General features: G+C 44.6%; 1 long non-coding RNA gene across 2 annotated transcripts in view; it reads right to left on the minus strand.

The window, feature by feature from the left end:
- LOC128352549 (uncharacterized) overlaps nt 1–15,341 on the minus strand; it is a 76,934-nt gene extending 61,593 nt beyond the window's left edge. The window contains exons 1-3 of one of the 2 annotated variants that reach the window (XR_008320483.1): nt 15,259–15,341; nt 13,613–13,782; nt 11,509–11,593 (exon numbers count right to left, since the gene is read on the minus strand). This is a non-coding gene — a long non-coding RNA (uncharacterized LOC128352549). The remainder of the gene's footprint in view (nt 1–11,508; nt 11,594–13,612; nt 13,783–15,258) is intronic. The other variant, XR_008320484.1, reaches the window with a different exon arrangement.
- Nucleotides 15,342–19,375: the final 4,034 nt, after the last annotated feature.

The raw sequence follows: 19,375 nt of genomic DNA on the forward strand, positions 1-19,375 counted from the left end.
GCTCAATTTATGTCAGAAGTTTAAAAAAATCCTCTTTTTGTGTTGGAGTATCTGTCGTGACTGGAACTTGCAGTAATGCATCGAGGTAAACCCATGGTAAAGCCAGCTGTCTGAAAGGGCTCCTGGTAATAGCTGGGGATAAGTGGCACTGCATTTATTACTCTGTTATGCTGCCGATTGATTTGCTGATCCCAGTTTGACCGATTGTTTTGATATATGTTATTCTGTCTTATGTTACTTTAGTTATTTTAATTTTGAAAGCTGCTGTGATTCTTTTTGGAGAAAGACTAGAAGAAAAATTAAAAAATAAAATATTTGAAGTATATACATGAAAACGTTGGTGAATGAAACAAGCATGTTTGCAGATGTGTATCAAAGGGTTAAATTACTGACAGGAGTTGTGATCAGATATCCCACAGGTGTTGTATTTATTTATTTATTAGTTAAAAGTAGCCACCACAGGAGGGAGGAGAACTGGATCAGGGCTGCAGCCCTGAGAGAAGAGGTTTTAAATTTCTTCTTGTGCAATTTCCCCAAATATCTCTCTCTCTCTCTCTCACACACACACACACACACACCAGAGGTGTAACTATAGGGGGGCAGGGGGGGCATGTGCCCTGGGCGCCATCTTTTCTGGTCACGTGGGGGGCGCCACCATGACAATTTTTTTTTAAAAAAATTTGTTAATACAAATGTTTCCTGCTCAGTGCAGCAGCGCTGCAGCAGTCAAGGGAGCGCGTCGGCGCCCCCTCCCCCACGAGCGGTCCCTTCCGCGCCGCCTGCAGCCCCCACCCCCATTGCTTTGCTGGCGCCTGGCGGCCAGTCAGTGGCCTGGCTTGGCGGCGGCGGGCGCTTGTGAGGAAAAACCTAAGTATAATGTCGTATGTTGGGGGGGGCGGGGGGGCCATTTCAGTGCTTGCCCCGGGCGCCGTTTTCCCTAGTTACGCCTCTGACACACACACACACACACACACACACACGGCTAATTGCACCATGAGCACCATACATGTTTTGTCTAGTGGTACAGATACACTTTTCTAGGATCTGGACTTGTCTTTTAGGTGGTTTCCTGTCACACACACTCCATTTCTCCCCATTTCTGATCAACATACAATTTATATTTTTGTTGCTTCTCCCTTACTTGATTACAAATCTCTGCATCCTCAGGGTGAGACGGCATGGAAAACCCTATCAGTTGCTACAATTGAGTAAGTTTGGTGGTAGCTTTGCATCATCTGATCAGTTCAAATGGTGATTTTCCTGTAGTGGAATGAGGAGTAGATCAATAATCAAATAGTGTTAAACAGATTGCCTCTTTCCAGGGTTGTTGTTGTATAGTAAAAAGGTAAAGGTATGCCATCAAGTCGGTGTCTACTCCTTGAGACCACAGAGCCATGTGGTTTTCTTTTGGTTGAATACAGGAGGGGTTTACCATTGCCTCCTCCTGCACAGTATGAGATGATGCCTTTCAGCTAGTAGCCAGTTGTAAACTAACCTTCATTAACCTGCTTTCCACTAAGACATTCCCTTGAGGATGGTACAAGGAAATAGTATTGTGTTTTATCCCATGGTAATGCAAGTTTTGTTCCATTTCAAATGAGGTAAGCTGTGTCCCATTGTCAGTCACTAGTTCTTTAGGAAGACCTTCTCTCGCAAAAGCTTCAGCCATGAACGGAATCATCTTGTCTGTAGCAATGTTGTCAGCACATGAAAATTCTGGCCACCTGGAATAATAATCCACCATCATTATAACAAATCTGTATTTTGTGGATTGGTTATTAAAAGGCCCCATTATATCCAGATCAGGTTTCCCCCAGGGATACTCTACAGGAGTCAAAGGGGTGGCAAAAGTCTTCTGCACATACAGCATAAGCCATACAGTGCCTGATTCCATATCCAGAATTTTCCATATCTGACCACCAAATTTTTTATCTGATTTGCCTTTTAGTAAAGCTCATGCCCTGCTGTTCTTCGTGGGCAATATTGATCACTTTTGCTTGTAAGGAGGTTGGCACCAAACTATCAGTCCTCAGCACCAGCACATTGAGAAGGGACAGCTCACTCACTATGTGCATGTGTGGTTGAAGATGTTCATGTACCTTGTTTTTGCATGAGAATCCATTAGTTATGTGAGGTTTAAGTTCAGTAAGCACTTGATCAGCACTGAGGGCCACTTTCCACATAGAAGATGTGATCACTCCATGTATGGATGGAGCTCTTAGTGCAATTACAATTTCTTCATCCTCTTCTTCTGGGATCTCCTCTTGGCCTGGAAGTGGAAGTCAAGATAAACAATGTGCAGTTGTATTCCGAAGACATGGAAGATATTCCACCTGGAAATCAAAGTCCATAAGTCTGGTGATCCATTTGGCTATTCTTGGGGTTGCTTGAATTGATCCCCAAGTAGTAAATAAAGCAGATGGGGGTTTATGGTCTGACAGTAAAGTGAATTTTCTGCCCCACAAGTAAATCCTGAAGTGTCTCACTGCCCAGAAACAGGCTATAAAGCGTATTTTCCAATGACAGATTAGATCTTCTCTGATGCAGGAAGCACTTTGGAAGCAAAGGCAACTGTAAATTCCCTGTCCCCTTTTTACTGTGTCAAGACAGCATCCATACCATATTCAGAAGCATCATTGGCTACAATAGTGTGCCTCTTGGTGTCAAAAGAAGTGACAGCAGGACTTTCAACAATGGCCAGTTTGATAGTCTGTAGCCTTGCAGGGGGCATCCCAGTTAAATCCTACGTTCTTTTTAAAAAGAAGATGCAATGGAGCAACTTTTGAGGAAATTGCCTAACAAATTTAGAGTAATGCAGGGTCCTAAAAATGATCAAAATGCATCCTTGTTGTATGGCTCTGGTGTTCCTGAATAGCTTTCACCAAGTTTGTTTTGGGATGCATGCCATACTGAGATATTGTGTGTCCCAAGTCACCGAATGTGTACAATACTGGCATTTCTATGCTGAGACAGTAAGTAAGTCCGTGTTGTCTGAGCTTTCCTAAGACTTCTGTCAGTTTAGGATCATGATCCTCAATGGTTTTGTCATGCACTAAAATGTCATCCTGAAAGTAAGTGATGTCATCTGTAGTCCCAAGAATTGCATGCATAACTCATTGAAATACCAAAGCTGCAGAGGCTAATCCAAAGGACAGTCTTTTGAACTGAAAAAGACTCTCTGTGGTATTGGAGAACCTTTCAAGAACCTTTGCAAAAATGTATTTGTGAGAACCTTTGAGCAGAGGAACTTGACTGATTTTTAAAAATGTTTTTTAAAATGTGTTCAAACAATGGCTGAGTTTCATTTCTCAGAAGATAAAGAAATTTGAGTATACTGATTTATGTCAACTCACAAGATTCATGTCCATCAGCACTTGATAAAAGACATTTTGAAACAGAGGTTGTCGGGTCACCGTAGTGTGTGGATGTCTTTACCAGCAATTTCATCATAGACTCTATCGCTCTGTTTTGAAATATAGTCTGTGGACTCTGTTGTTCATATGGTCATTTCTACCATGGATTCTATTGTTTGTTGTTGTATATATCATTGTTCTATTTACATCCAATTGATCCATATTTATTCATTCATTCATTCATTCATTCATTCGATTTCTATACTGCCCTTCCAGAAATGGCTCAGGGTGGTTTACACAAAGAAATAACAAACAAATAAGATGGAACCCTGTCCCCGAAGGGCTCACAATCTAAAAAGAAACATAAGATAGACACCAGCAACAGTCACTGGAGGTACTGTGCTGGGGGTGGACAGGGCCACCAGTATATATTGAATATACTATATAGTAATTCTCCATCATATTGCAGTTATTTTTTTCTTTCTATTGGCTAGTTTCATGGGGGATCTTTTTGGTTCTTTTTGTGGTACGTGTAGTCTTAAAAGCTCCTCTTTTAAGTTGGTTGGCGCAATCCTGGACGCAATGCTATAGGTACATTCTTCACTTTGTGTTGTACAGGTATTGCATTTGCCATCATCCAAATCTTATGTTTGAAATGTATGGCAGTGCCAGGAGTATCAGCAAAAATGTCCAAGAAATCAGCAATCATATCAGAGTATGGATTCTCCATCACCTGTAATGCAGGTTCTGTACTACTTGGATCTAATACTATCCGTATATCTTTTGTATGTTCCAGCCCAATATTGAGACTGCTTTTTGTGACACATGCACTTTCCCTTCTGCAGTACCTCCTTCGTATTCCAGGACAGCATTTAATAGGGGAACCTCCATATCCCCATGGGTGGATGTCTGAAGGCTACAGGTGCAGATCTGATGTAGTATAGAGTTTCTTGTAAAGCATATGGGAGAAATAGCAGTGTCTGGAGAACCAGAATCAGCCATCATCTACACTTCATGACCAATAAGTTTTACTTGACAGTGTGGATTTGGCACAGTGAAGAGCATTTTCCACACTCCCAGCCATCTCTATAACATTATCCAAGGTGAGTTTCCCTTCCAAAAACTGTTTTTCACACCGTTTGGAGCAGTTTGCTTTCATCACAATCTGATCCCTTATCATTTCATCAGTAAAGTTGGCAAACTCATAGGTTACACTTAATGCACACAATGCTGTGACATATTGATCAATAGATTCAGTACTGGGATCTAGAACAGAACTTGTAATGTTCAGCAATCATATTCAACGTATGGTGGAAATTATCATCTAAGGCTTGAATAGCATACGGGTTGGCATCCCCTTCCAAGTTGTCAGGAAAGGGCAAATGATTTTATATTCTCTGGCTTTCAGGGCCCAGGCAATGAAGCAATATAGCCTTCTGCGTTCTGCTTTGCTGGAGCAAAATCAGGGGTCTGTGTAACAAGGAGATAATTGATGAAATAGGACCCCCATTGTTTCCAGGGAAGAGTAGGTTGTCCCAGGGTGGATAAGAAAAAAGGTGGTGGTGGGATTTGAGCCATGTTGCAATGGCATCCAGTTAACAACAGAGTCCAGTATTGACAAAGAAAAGGTACCTTCAGGGGTTGTGCAGGACAAGAATCTGGAGAAACAATTAGCAGCAGCAATAGTAGAATGCAGCAGTCCAGGAATCTAGGTCCAGTAATGCAATGAAATGAAGATGCAGGAACATTCACAGTCTTTGCAGACTCACATGCATAGCTGGTTAAAAATCTCATTGCAAATGTTTTCTAACTGCTTCCCTCATAAACACAAAGTAATCTTTAGTAAATTTAACTAGGGTTTTTTTTTTCAGAACTCCAGTTTCTCCTCCTTCCCCTCCCTTTTCTTTCTGATTCCCCACCCCCAACACAGACATTCTAGGGATGTACAAACCGGTTTGAGCTGGACCGGGCCTGGTTCGGCTTGACCTCAAGACAACCCCACCTCCCCAAGCTGGCTCAGAGCTTTTTTTTAAAAAAAGACTCACCACCAGGTCCAGATTGGTGGCAGCAGCCATGGAGGGTGTGGGGGAGGGGTGTCTCTGCCATCTCCCCTCCCCCCGCTGGACTACTCCCACTCTAAAAAGGGCGGTTCAGACAAATTCCTCTGGTGGTGGCAACCATTTTGGAGGTTGCCGTGCATGCCGAATGAACATAAGAACATAAGAACAGCCCTGCTGGATCAGGCCCAAGGCCCATCTAGTCCAGCATCCTGTTTCGCACAGTGGCCCACCAGATGCTGCTGGAAGCCACAGACAGGAGTTGAGGGCGTGCCCTCTCTCCTGCCATTACTCCCCTGCAACTGGTACTCAGAGGCATCCTGCCCTTGAGGCTGGAGGTGGCCTGTTGCCCTCCGACTAGATAGACCTCTTCTCCATGAAGTTATCCAGGGAAGAGTATGGGCCTCTGTGTGGCCAGGTCATGAGCCAGGCCATGCAGAGGCCCATTGGGCATGCATAGCAACCTCCAAAATGGCCACTGCCACCAGAAGGAGGGACGGAAAAGGGCTGAACCAGCCCATTAAGAGAGGGAGGGGGCCAGCAGGGAGAGGGGAAATGGGTTTTGTTTTTTTTAAAAATTAACTTAGAACCCCGAACTGGCTCGAATTCAAATTTGGAGCACAAAACTGAGCATGCCTGGTTCAACTCTGGTCTGGACACAAACTGAACCAGGCAAACTGGTTTTGTGCACACCCCTAACACACTCTCTACAGGATCCCTACTGCGACAAACTTCTCAATGACAAAACATAAAAGATTACTAGGTAGAATACAAGTTTTTTGTTTTGTTTTTTTAAAATCAGCCTTTCAATGGGAAACTGATTTAGTTAAATGCATAAAACGTAATATATATCTCCAGTACATCATTAATAATATATTTTAATAACTGATGTTCATCAAAGCAACATGCTGTGAATTTTTTTAAATTAAACTTACGATAACTATGATTAAATAGAACTATCTAGCTGGGTTCATAGAAAATGTTTTCCCATTCAATTATTTCAATTTTACCAATTCCACAAACTAAACACAATAGCTATCTTTGGGAATATAACTGAGAAGTAGCCCTAGAATTGTTTATCTGTTTGTTCATACTTTTCAATAACTGTAATTCAGTGGACTGCTGCACTAGAACATTCCTACATTTCCCTGAAATTATAGTAAGCCATTTGCTTAAATTGCAGTTGGTCCCATGCAATTATCATCAATCAGAGGAAAATTAAAAGGGAGTGAAATAAAGCAAAAAACCCCAATACCACCCTGATGGCTACATCGTCCTTGCTTTAAATGATTTCCATTTCAAACCAAGAAGCAAAAAGGTACCTTTTTGAAAAAAGGTATCTTTCCACTCTGGCTCACCCAGATAGTGTCCAGACCATCTCTGATTGATGGCAGACGCTTCAAAGTGCTAGGTCCTCCTCTGCCAAACCCAGGACAGTGATAATGACCTACAAGGTGGCATATATGTGCACTGAGCTTTTAATAAGAATTAATCTCATCATTTTTTGCAGGCCGCAGACATAATCCTGTAATTGGGTCTGAGCAGGTGACGTGAGCGGACGTTCAGTAGTAGTAAACAGAAAGAGACAAAAAGGGCATCTGGATCCAATCCAACACCAAGATGCATTCCATGTAAACACAAACATAAAGCAGGTTGCAGTACAAAGGGAATACTTTACCTTCTCCGGCCTTACTGAGTAGCCACCAAGGGGCTAAAGCAGGCTTGTAAATAGCTACAGGGCTTGGTGATTGCTGAGCAAAAGTTGCCTCTAAGGTATCCTGGCAAGGAAGCTTGTATAAATTGGACAAGAACAAATTCTCTTCTATCTTCTTAGCCATCAGTGTGCTACAAATTACCAACGTTTGCTGTTTGCCCACTCACATTCATGACAGAATACAAATGCAGCTCTCTCCAGGTTTACCAGTGCTCCCCTAGTTGGTCACCTGAAGGCAATTCTGGAGACATATGAGAAGGACTAGATTTAGAAAAAAGTCTCTCTACGAATGGATGTGATCTAATGACACAGCAGGGAAGTAACTTGCTTAGAGAGCAAGAGGTTGCTGGTTCGAATCCCTGCTGGTATGCTGGTATGACTATGGGAAACATCTATGGGATGTTGTTTCCAACATGGGAAACAAGCAGCGATATAGGAAGATGCTGAAAGGCATCATCTCATACACCAACTCGACAGCACAACATTTACAAATGGATGTGCAATTTACCACCAAGGATAGAGTTCTAGATGGCTGGAGGAGTTGAGAAGTTAAAGGTTAGTTGCTTTCAGTAGCTGGTAGTAGCAGAAACTGCCAATGAAGGACAGTGGGGGAAAGAGGTAGTTACACTCTTCATAGAAAGTTGGGTCCCTCTTAAGGACTGAAATGCTGAGTAACTGGTTGCCTTCCATAGGCAGACACTCCAAGCACCCAGGAATTGTGTGATATGAGTGAGTTAGGGGTGCCAAAGTTGAGCTCTAGATCCTTGAGCTCTTGCTGCTCCTCTCTGGGGATGCCTCATGCTGCCTGTGCTGAACTCACCTGGATACTCAGAAACCTAGCCTGCCAGAAACCACACCCCTCTTTGTGCACCATTGCTGGGCCCATGCTATAGCCCAATGCTTCTACAACTGAGTGAGGCTCCCTGTTTCCTGGGCCCTCTTGAGGAAGGCAGGACAAAGGAGCTCATGTTTCTTGCACCACCCTCATTTTATTCTCACAACAACCCTAGGCTAGTGAGCTAGCTTAGCTGAGAAAAAGTGACTGGTCACCCAGTAAGCTTCATAAAGGAGTGAAAATCTGAACCTAGGTGTCCCCCTGCCACACCGCGCACCCCCCACCCCCCAGCAGTCTTCGTCTAACACTCTAATCAACCACCATCATTTGTTCCTCCTTAATTATCTGAGATTTTCCCAGTTCTGTAAATCCCAATCAGTTTTTGTCTTGCATGCTAAAGCTTTTTCTAAAAATGAAAATTTTGAGGACTGTGCAATCGTGTCAGTCCAATAGGCATGTCGGGCATAGTATGTTGGAGGGGGCCCTGCCATGACAGCAGGGAGCCCTGAGAGTGAGATTGCCTCCTGAGTTTCCTGCTGTCGTGACTGAATGCCATTGGACTTCTGACATACATGACCTGGACTGTCCTCCTCTAACTTCGACTGGAGGGGCCCAGGACACAGGCTGCAAGACATCTTCTTCAATCCATATGGAGCACGCCAGCCAGCCCCCTCACCAGGGGCGGATTAAGCTTTTTGCCGCCCATAGGCAAAAAGACTTTTGCCACCCTTTTACCTTTAACAAAAAAGGTTTGCCTTCTTTTTAATAAGGTGAAAGGGGTTACTTTTCCTCACCCACTCCACCCTTGCTGCAGCTGCTGCCGCCCACAGAGAAGGGCAGCAAAATTTGAGGACGGGCAAAACTTGCTGCTCCTCAAATTTTGCCGCTGTAGGCAAATGCCTTCTCTGCCTCTCCGTTAATCCACCACCCTCTCACCTTCAGCAACTTCTGCTTAAAAGGCAAGATTTTTTTTCTGTTTAAATTCCTTTTAGGTCCCCAAGAGACATGGGGGGTTGTGGGATTCGTAGTTTAAAAAAAAAAAACCACTACAAATTTCACAGTCTTCCACGCCACCTGGGAATCTAAAAGAGGATTTAAAGGAAAAGGTTCTACCTTTTCAACAAAAGCTGTGGAGAGTGAGGCAGTTGGCTTAGTGCTCCAAATGGAGCAAAGAGTATGCTCTGCAACCTGTCTCTTGACCACCACCTGGTCCCAGGCAAAGGAAGGGGAGGGAGGGAAGAGAGGGCAGGGTGAGGCAGAGGGAAGTGGTGTCAGTAGGCTCAAGTTTGGGGGCAGGGGACATCTGGTCTCAAGTGGCCAACTGCATTGAGCTGCTGCCACTCATCAGTGAGACAGGCCAAGGACTCTTCATGGCTTCTGCTGTTGCTGCAGGATATTCCTACCCAGGGGGGCAACAAAAAAGCCCCTGTGGGCCACATCTGGCCCCCGGGCCTTATGCTGTGCAGGCCTAGAGACAAATGCTTACACCTGTTTGCCATGATTGGGAACAACCCAATCTCTTGATCACAGAATCAGGCACAATCACACTTACAGCCAGAGTTCAGTGAACTGCTGAACAGGGGTAAGGATACAACCTATTGTGAAAAAATGGGTTGTTAAACTATTACACTGTGGCTGCTTTCGGACATAACAGCAAACTGGAGGCAAACATGCCAGAGGTTCAAGACTGTGGCAGCCTAGATGTGTAAAACTGATGATTCATCACCAAATCGTGGATTGGTTTTAACCCTCAAACCTTAATTTATACCTTAGGTTTGTTTTGAGTTTCACCACCAAGAGCTCAGGTTTGAAGGCAGCATTGTGTCATCAAGATGCTGCTGCCATGACCTCCGATTTGTGCAGGCTTCACAAACCTGAGTTAAGTTAGGAGAGGAGAGCTGGTCTTGTGGTAGCAAGCATGACTTGCCCCCTTAGCTAAGCAGGGTCCACCCTGGCTGCATATGAATGGGAGACTTGATGTGTGAGCACTGTAAGATATTCCCCTTAGAGGATGGAGCTGCTCTGGGAAGAGTCCAGGACCACCTTGTTCGATATGTCCCTCGCCGGGTCCTGAGATCGGCCACAAGTAATACCTTGGTGATCCCAGGCCCTAGGGATGTTAAACTGCAATCAATGAGAGCCAGGGCCTTCTCAGTGGTGGCCCCAGCTCTATGGAATGGTCTCCCGGATAATATCAGAGCTCTCCATGATTTGTTGGCTTTCCGTAAGGCATGCAAAAGCATTCCCCGTCCTTAAGATAGGTGAGACTGGCTATCTTAAGGACGCGGAATGCTTTTGTCCAGAATGCTTTTATCAGCCCTGCTAACTTGGCAAAGAGGGACCTTTTAACATGGTGATTCTCTTTATTTAGCAGGGGGAGAGTAACTGGCCCTATCCAACCCCAGCACAGTACCTCCAATGACTGTTGCTGCTGTCTATCTTGTTTTTCTTTTTAGATTGTGAGCCCTCTGGGGACAGGGAGCCATCTTATTTATTTATTATTTCTCTGTGTAAACTGCCCTGAGCCATTTTTAGAAGGGCAGTATAGAAGTCGAATGAATGAATGAATGAATGAATGAATGAATGAAATTATCCTTTGCTCATATATTTTTATAACAATAAAATATTCAGAAAACAATTACTAAGAATATAAATTGGATTGTTTTGTTCTTCTTTCTAAATAAAGACATAACTATGTTCAAATCTCATGTGGTATCTAGGTTTTGTTCCTCACCCCCATGCTTACTTGCCATCATACTTTACCTGAGTTGTTGCTGACTGAGAGATACTTTAGACAGTTTGATGGTGAAAGCCAGGGAATAAAGACTTCCACATGGTGGCAGCCGTAAAGTCCAAAAGGTGGGAGAAACAAGAGGTTAGTTTGCTTGCCTCCCTCCGCACCTTATTCACAGGACTGGTTACTAATAGAAGGATATTGTAGAACTGGGAAAGGTGCAGAAGAGGGCAACCAAGATGATCAGGGGCCTGGAGCACCTTCCTTATGAGACTAGGCTACAGCATCTGGGATTCTTTACCTTGGAAAAGAGGTGACTAAGGGGAGACATGATCGAGGTGTATAAAATTATGCATGGATTGGAGAGGGTGGACTGAGAGAAATTTTTCTCCCTCTCTCACAACACTAGAACCAGGGGTCACCCATGAAATGGAAGGTTGGGAAATTTAGGACCAAGAAGAGGAAGTACTTTTTCACACAGCACATAATTAATCTATGGAATTCCTTCCCATGGGATGTGGTGATGGCCACCAGCTTAGATGGCTTTAAAAGTGGCTTAGACAGATTCATGGAGGACAGGTCTATCAATGGCTACTAGTCTGATGGCTGTGGGCCATCTCCAGCCTCAGAGGCATGATGCCTCTCAATACCAGTTGCAGGGGACCAACAGCAGGAGAGAGGGCATGCACATACCTCTTGCCTTTGGGCTCCCCAGAGGCATCTGATGGTCCACTGTGTGAAACAGGATGCTGGACTAGATGGACCTTGTGCCTGATCCAGCAGTTTTTATGTTCTTACTAGACTGTGACACTTACCTATGTGGAGTGCATTGTCCTTGTTCTCCCAATTGCAGCAACTAGAGACGGTTCTTGTCCACCTGCTGTCTGTTGTTCTTCTTGGCTGTTGAGTGCATGGTATTTGTACAGAACTTTCCCCTCTGCCAAGTACTTCCTTTCACCAAAGCTCCAACTTACACTACTCAGAATTCTACATACATGGGAGCTGGGTGAAATAGACCCATCCCATGCATCTTATATAAATACACAGGAAGTTGCCTTATACTAAGCCAAACCATAGGTTCATCTACCTCAGTGGTGTCTACTCTCACTGGTAGCGGGTCTCCATGGTTTCATACAGGAGCCTTTCCCAGCCCTATCTGGAGGTACCACAAGGTTTGAACCTGAGGCATTCTGTATACAAAACAAGGTGCTCTAACTCTGAGCCCTTGCAAACTTTGCAGGGAGTGCCTGCCCTCACATTTCTTCCAAGAAGCTATTAACAGAACAGCCTTTTGGGGGGTTACAAGAAGAACCCCACTTTGTACTGTACTTCGGATCTGCAGGCTTGCAGACTCCATCTTTGTTGGGGCTTATGAGAGCGTAACTTCCTTTCAACCACCCGTTATGGAAAACTCTCAAGTCAGTCGCTTTGGGGGAGCAATACCCAGGTCAAAAGTGCAAACACGTGGCTGGATGGTGCTCCCCATAGCTCCTCTTTGTGCAAAAATACACAGAAGTGGTTGCTTGGCACATGTGAGTCAAAATAACTATTTCCTAAGGAATAGTTAAGACTTCCTTTCCTGGCATTAGCAGTGCTAATTGCCTCTGCAGAAACACAGATGAGGCTATCTCACCCCCACCCCACAATCATCAGGGCTAATGGGCTGACATAACTTGGCAGGAACAGATTGTTAGCCTCTAAAGAAATTCTTATCTTGCACCTAGAGAATCCTCACGGTTGATAGATGAAATGAATTTTATGTCTGGTCATTCACCCTTAGCCCATACAGTTTGCTCAAACCATTAACAGCCATTGTGCCCTAGAGCACACCCACCCAGGATTGAATAAAAGAACATGTATTCTTATGTCCCCCATGGATGTCACCCTCATCACCAAAGAGGTGTGGTCCACATATGGCCCAAGGGCAAGCTTCTGCCTATGTGTGTCACAAACCCCATCAAGCCGTGTGTGTTTCTCTTAGAACCACCACCCATGTGTACTTGTGTCTTGGCACTGGCCCTTGCACCCATTCCAGTCTCCAATTTGGACCCGTATCCAGGTCCAATCTTTGCACCATGCTTGGTTGCTTCAGGGAATGGTGTTTTGAGATCAGACCACATTGAGACTTTTTCTGGCTTCCTGGATCACGAGTGGCATGCTTGCCTCTGCACCCCACATCCCTGCCTGGTCTTTCGGAAGAGGTCCATCAGCACCTGCTGAGCATCAAAGGTGATTGGACCCCACCAGAAGGGTTCAGGTATACTAGCCAGCCTATGCTCCCAACCTTCTTGCTCCTTGCTCTCTTTGAAGTCTAAAGCTGATCTCTTAGACCTTTTTCTCTGGCCAGCCTTGAGTTGATTTTAATTTGGAATTCAAGCTAAAATGCCTCTCCGTGAGATTTAAATTAGTCTTATTAATTAATATTGTATTGCTTATTTTGATTAATCAACCTTTCTGCATTCCTGTACCCCTAATAAATCTGATTGCATTGTATCCCAATCTCTATCATTATTTCCAGACCAAAGCTTTGCACAAATTCAACACTGTAATGAACTGCTCCCTCTAGATCTGCTGATTCCCCACATTAGCCCAAAATGTTAGCCAGGAGTGTGCAACCAACACTCCGGAGCAGTTTCATTAACAAAGCATAAGGAGAAAAGAGAAAGCTGCTGGCAAACTTCCCTCCTCCTCTGTGCTCCCCACACCACTTTCAAAGCTCGCAGTTGTCAGTTTTGAAAGAGTGTCGGCCCCATTGGGATATGGGACAAGGCAACGTTTAGCACCTCTTTCCAGGCACCACAATACCTTGGGCTGTCCCAGTCAGAGGGCTCTCTCCCCCTTAGTCACTTCCAGGAGGAAAATGCCTTATACTTTAGTGAAGAAGTTATAGCGCAATGAAAGAGCAGACACTTAGCTTACCTGAGGCTTTATACCTGGCATCTCCCATATTTAATGAACTCAGACATTTGGGGTGGGAAAGAGAACTGGATGTGATTCTGCAAGGCTGACAGAACTGTGTCAGATGGACCATGGGTCTGATTCAGTATAAGGTGAGTATGGCCACTTCTTCAAATTACACAGGTTGTTTCCTAAACAACAAACAATTAGATAATCTTACATAATCAGAACAGTAGAGGGCAGCTTCACCTTGCTTAAACCCAGAGAATAATTGCTTATAGAACAGCAGCTGTTTACTCACAGCCTGATCCAGAAACTTGTTCAGCCCACAGACTTCAGTTCAAGACTCTTGAACTCTAATAGAGTTCAAGTGAATGGAAAAATAAAGTGAATCGAACAAAGTAGATGCAGCACAACTACCATCCAACAGACAGTTGTTTCACATGCATATTTTGCATCCATTAAATGTAACATTGGCATACCATAGAGATCACTTTAAAAAAAACAAACCATATTTTTCAGTGCTGCTGTGCAGGTAGTTTGCCCTCTAATGATTCTTGTGCAATAACTGAAATTAGAAGAAATTTCCAAGAAGTCTTTATTATGTATAAGTAGTGGTGCAATTTCTGAATAGCCTCATTCAAAGAAAGTACTTAATGTTCACCTGCTATCATTGCACACATTATAGTCATTGGGGAAGGATGCAGACAATGCCAAGTTCAATTCCTAGCATCTCCAAGTAGGGCTGGGAAAGACTCCTGCTTGAAACTTTGGAGAACTGCTGCCAGTCAGTGTAAACAATATTGAATTAGATGGATCAATAGCAGGGGCGTAGCAAGGTTGGAGTGGGCCCAGAGACGAGATTTTAAAATGCCCCCCCCCCCACACTCAAAGTCCAGGGCCTCCGCACACCCCAGGCCCCCAAGGATTTAAGTCTGATATTCCAAAATAAGTATGCTGCCTGGAAATACATTTCACTGAATACACACACGCACACTTCACAATATATCATGATATACATTGAGTACTATACATTTGTTTTACTTTTAATGCCTAGAACACACTAGAAAGATGAATTATTAAAATGGGCCCCTCGCTGCAGATTAGCAAAGGAGACTTTCAACCATGCAGGGTGAGCCTATGTTTGTTTTCTCAGAATTCTGAACAAATTCAGTCAAGTCTGATTGCAGGAGGTTTTTCACACGAGGCTTTTAAAGCCCTTTAACACACATCTCCTCTGGAATGGAGGTGCTGCATTCACATGTTGGCCAGATTTACCCTGAAGTCCCTGCAAGTTATTGGGGAGCAGTTCACACACAAGAAAAATAAAATAAAATAAAAGCACAAGACATGCTTCACAGTTCTCACTCAGACCTTCTGGGTTGCAAAACAACTTGAACATAAGTGCATTTATAAATGAATGAATGAATAAAATAAATATAATACTGTTTCTTCCAGAAGTTTTTGTAATTTTCTGCCATGAAACAAGCCACTTATAGGACTTTTTAGATAGTTTTTTTTTAAGCCAGCAAATTTTCCAAGCTGTTTAAAAATAAATATTCAGAGACTTCTCAGTCCCTCCCCCCCCATATCCAAGCCCTATGGCAAGCAGATGCCTATATATGGGGGGGGGGGAAGGTAACCACAAAAAGGAGTTCACACTCTACCTGGCAGCAAGGGGTCTTCTGCTGCAGAGAACAGTGGAGGCCTCTCTGGCTACCTCCTCCTTCCTGGCTGGCTTGGGCCCTACTGGAGTTCAGGCTTCACAGAGGCCTACAGGAGGCCTCCGTGGAAGCCCCGCCCACCCGCCGATCAGCTGAGAGGCGGGAGAAAAGGAGCTCTTTGCAGCTTGCCTGCTGCTTCGATTGCGGGCCAGCAGAACAAGCTGGAGAGACGGCGAAGAGGGCAAGTGGCTGAGAGGCCATGGGGCTGGGCAGGGGGCAATGGGGAGTCACGTGAGGTGCCTCTGGGGGGCCCCTCCAGGCAGTGGGGCCCCCAGACAACTGTCTCCCCTTGCCCGATCCTTGTTACGGGCCTGATCAATAGTCTGACTCAGTATAAGGCTGTGTTATACGTTCCTACACACACACACACACACCCCTGACAGTATAGCAGTTCCCAGCAGGAGTGGATCTTCCAAATGTTTCCCCTTCATTTCATCTCCTTATGCCTGCAAGTACCAGAAGTGTCTGAAATTTTAAATTATGAATTATTAGTTGTCTAGCCCCTGAACTTCACTACACAACCATCACACACACTACATACACTGCGGAACAATCAGTCAAATACATTGCCATAGATTCAACACACACCACTTGTGCAGCAATAATCTCATCACTCAAAAAGGCATGCAAAGCAAGAACTCTCTCTCTCTCTCTCTCTCTCTCTCTCACACACACACACACACACACACCTCTGTAATGCCATGACACAGCCAAGCTCCCTTTTGATTCTCCACTCTGTGCTGGATTAGAGGCAATGCAAATAGCAGAATTTCTCCAATCAGCTGCCAACAATGAACACAAATGGTCTGTACATCTTTTCACTGAGTCACATAGGAGGGGTCCGTCTTTGGGTGTCGCCAGTTCATCTGGTGGCGACCTGGGATCGGGCCTTCTCAGTTGCTGCCCCTGGGTTGTGGAATGCGCTCCCCATGGATATGAGAGGATTATCTTCCTTGGAGGCCTTCAGGAAAGCCTTAAAGATTCGTCTTTTTGGCCTGTCTCTTAATGATGTCTAGTTTTAATTTTAATTCTGGTTTAAATGGTTTGTTTTTTAAAAAAATTAATTGTTTTATTATGTGTTTTTGTTTATAATGTAAACCACCATGAGCCACTTTGGGAAGGACAATGTATAAATCAAATGAATGAATGAATGAATGAATGGAAATATCTGGTATTAGTGTAATGGCCTACATCTAATGTTGTATGCCAACTCACATGCCTTTGGGCAGAGAAGCAACTCATGCATTTTATACATAAGTAAATGGGGGAGGGAGAGTGCCAGGAACTCAACATACCAAGAATGGTGTCGAGGCAGCCATCATCGGACAACTGCTGAGGCCCACCATGCCTAGTGCACTTGACAGGAACTCCTTGTGTTGGGTTGGAGAAGGCTGGGAATCCGATAACCTGCATACTACTGCCCCATGTGGCAGCCAGCTAAACTACCACAGCCTTGCCTGACAGAGTTCTCAGGCCCAAAGTTGCTTTGGTCCTGGTGTGTTCCCTCATCCTGGTTCCTAATCTGTCTTCTTGGCTTGACGTCAGCTCTCGTGGCTGGTTTCCTGATCTTGGGTTGTCTGCTTGACTTTGAGTGTTGGCTTCTCTCTGGCTTGCAGCTTGTCTCCCGATCCTGGTCCCTGATTTGTCTGCTGCTTGCCTTTGACTTTTGGCTTTAATACTGATTCTGAGCTTGCTTCCAAAACCCAGTTCCTGGTCTATTCCCTCACTCTTAGTTCTCTTTTGAGTCCTCCCTGCCTTGGCTTCAGGCTCTGACACATCCTACTGTGGCGACCAATGACCCAGTGCTGACAGGTGCTCACTGTCAACCACTGGTCTTGCTGCTTCCCCTCCTTGTTTTTGATGCCTGTTCACTCACTCTCTCTGAGTGAGCAGTGAAGACAGGAGCAAAGAGAAGGATCAGCTGCTTCCATTTGCCTCTTCCTCTGGACAACATGTGGACTGGATCTAGACGAACAGGACAAGCTAATAAACAAGCAAGCAAGGAAGGAAGAGGTGGGCCCTCTCAGGGAGGCGCAATTCACTGAGGGCATCTTGCCCAAAGTCAGCTCCCTGTCTCTAGAGTCCCATTTCTGTTCCCCTATGGCCCTTGTTTGGACCATGCAATGCTAGGTCCCTAGGCCCTCTGTTTCCCATATGGCTCCTACCTGGACTGAGAGGCAACTGTGTCACACTAGCATTGTGCAGCCTTCCAGAACTGGCCTGAATTCTCCAGAAATCAGCATCAATCTCCAGGTGACTACCCAAGATATTACAAAAGACATGGATTGTTACTTTATGAAAGTCACAGGCTGCCATAGAAAAGGCCCCCTCCAAGGGCAGAGCTAGGGGAGAAGGGCCCGTGTTCTCCCCTCTCCCCAGCGGCCCCTCGGAGTGAGGGAGATAATGAAGGAAATAGGAAGAGATGGACCGGGGGGGGGGGGCCTCTGGAGCTGGAGCTCTCTGAACCCACCTGCTCAGTTGTAGCTACACCCCTGGCCTCCTCTCTTCCTACAAACGACTTACTTGCCTTGTGTTCTGTGGGAGACACTAGCCCTCTTCAGGCATTCATTGAACTCCCATTGTACACACTTACACCAGGGCAAGAGGGTCAGAAGTCCCGCCCTCAGCTTGTCATGCAGCCTCCTGACCCTGCTCTTCACTCTTACAGCAGCGTTTGTCTGAAAGCAGTCCTGGAAATTATTTGCACATGGCTTCATGCTGTGGGTCAAATGTTGAGTGAAGCCACTTTGAATTACACTTGCGACATTGAGGGAAGCAGCCCCTCCCCTCTGCTCTCGGGTTGGCTTTTGATGCAAGTTCACATAGTGTTTTCCTTCTAGCCAATTGGGCATGGGGGGGGGAGATTACTAAAGAGCAACATCTGCATTTCTAAAGAGAGTATCCCTCTTATCATGCTAATGATTCTACATCAGTGCCTCTCCCTATTTGCTCAGAAAAAGTAGCTTAAAACCAGCATTTTAAAAACCTGGAAATACCTCAAGATAAGCTAGAATTCACAAGACAAAGCCCAACATGTGTGTGGAGTGGGTCCAAGAATTTTGAAGGGACTTCTGGGTACATTTGGCTGGTGTGTGAACACACACACTCTCTCCTGAAGGAGTCGAAGCCCTATCTTTAAAGCCTCCTGGAGATTTTAATGGGGGTGAGTTAGCTATTCCTGAATGATTTTCAGACAGAGTTGTCAACTCTATGTCCTCCATTGACCCTGAATCTCTGCTACATATATCTGACTCAAATGCTTTTATCCAATCCAGCTCTAGAACAAGATATTCAAAAATGACTGAATGGCTAAGAGGCAAAGCAATTGCAAGCCCATCTTAAAATTAAGGGTGTGAGGAAAATCAGCAATGCTGAAGAGACAGCTGCGTGAGGATTTGCTGGGTTTGGAGTTTTTCTTCTTAAAGAAAAGACCCTGAATTTGAAATGTGTTGCTTCAGGTTCCAAAACCACTCTCGTGCACATAATTCAAAATTATTTAGTTGGTCTGAGCAGCCTATAGGTAAATTGACAGCTTGAATAGAGGGGTATCTGACAAGTGTGGATTCTCAGTGCAATCCACTCATGCAGAACCCTGGGTTTTCCTAATGCTGTCTCCTTTACACAGTGAAATATCTTGCATTGTCATGACAACCCAGGAGGGAAAGCAATACAGTGGAAACTAGAATACCAACAGGGAGAAGGAAAACTGTATGGAGGAAGGAAAGGAAGCTATTCTGATGACTTTGATAATCTAATCTACCCTTTATCTGAAGCTACCTTTTTATTGGACAGGGCTTTTAGGTCTTGGCTCCTTGCATGGCAGAAGTTCAGCAGGTTCAGTTTGCCCCCAGCATCCAATTGGTGGGGACTAGAAATAGGGCCTTTTCGGTTGTGGCCCCTCAGCTTTGGAATGCCCTCCCTGAAGAACTTCGCCATGCTCCCTCTCTCAGTTTTTTTTTTAAAAACAACTAAAAACACATCTTTTTAAAGAGGCTTTTAAATGTTTCACCTGTTGTGTATATCTGGTAGGTTCTTAAGTTTTTAAAATTCTTCATTTTTA

The sequence above is a fragment of the Hemicordylus capensis genome, chromosome 3 (assembly GCF_027244095.1).
Source record: "Hemicordylus capensis ecotype Gifberg chromosome 3, rHemCap1.1.pri, whole genome shotgun sequence".
NCBI lineage: Eukaryota > Metazoa > Chordata > Lepidosauria > Squamata > Cordylidae > Hemicordylus > Hemicordylus capensis.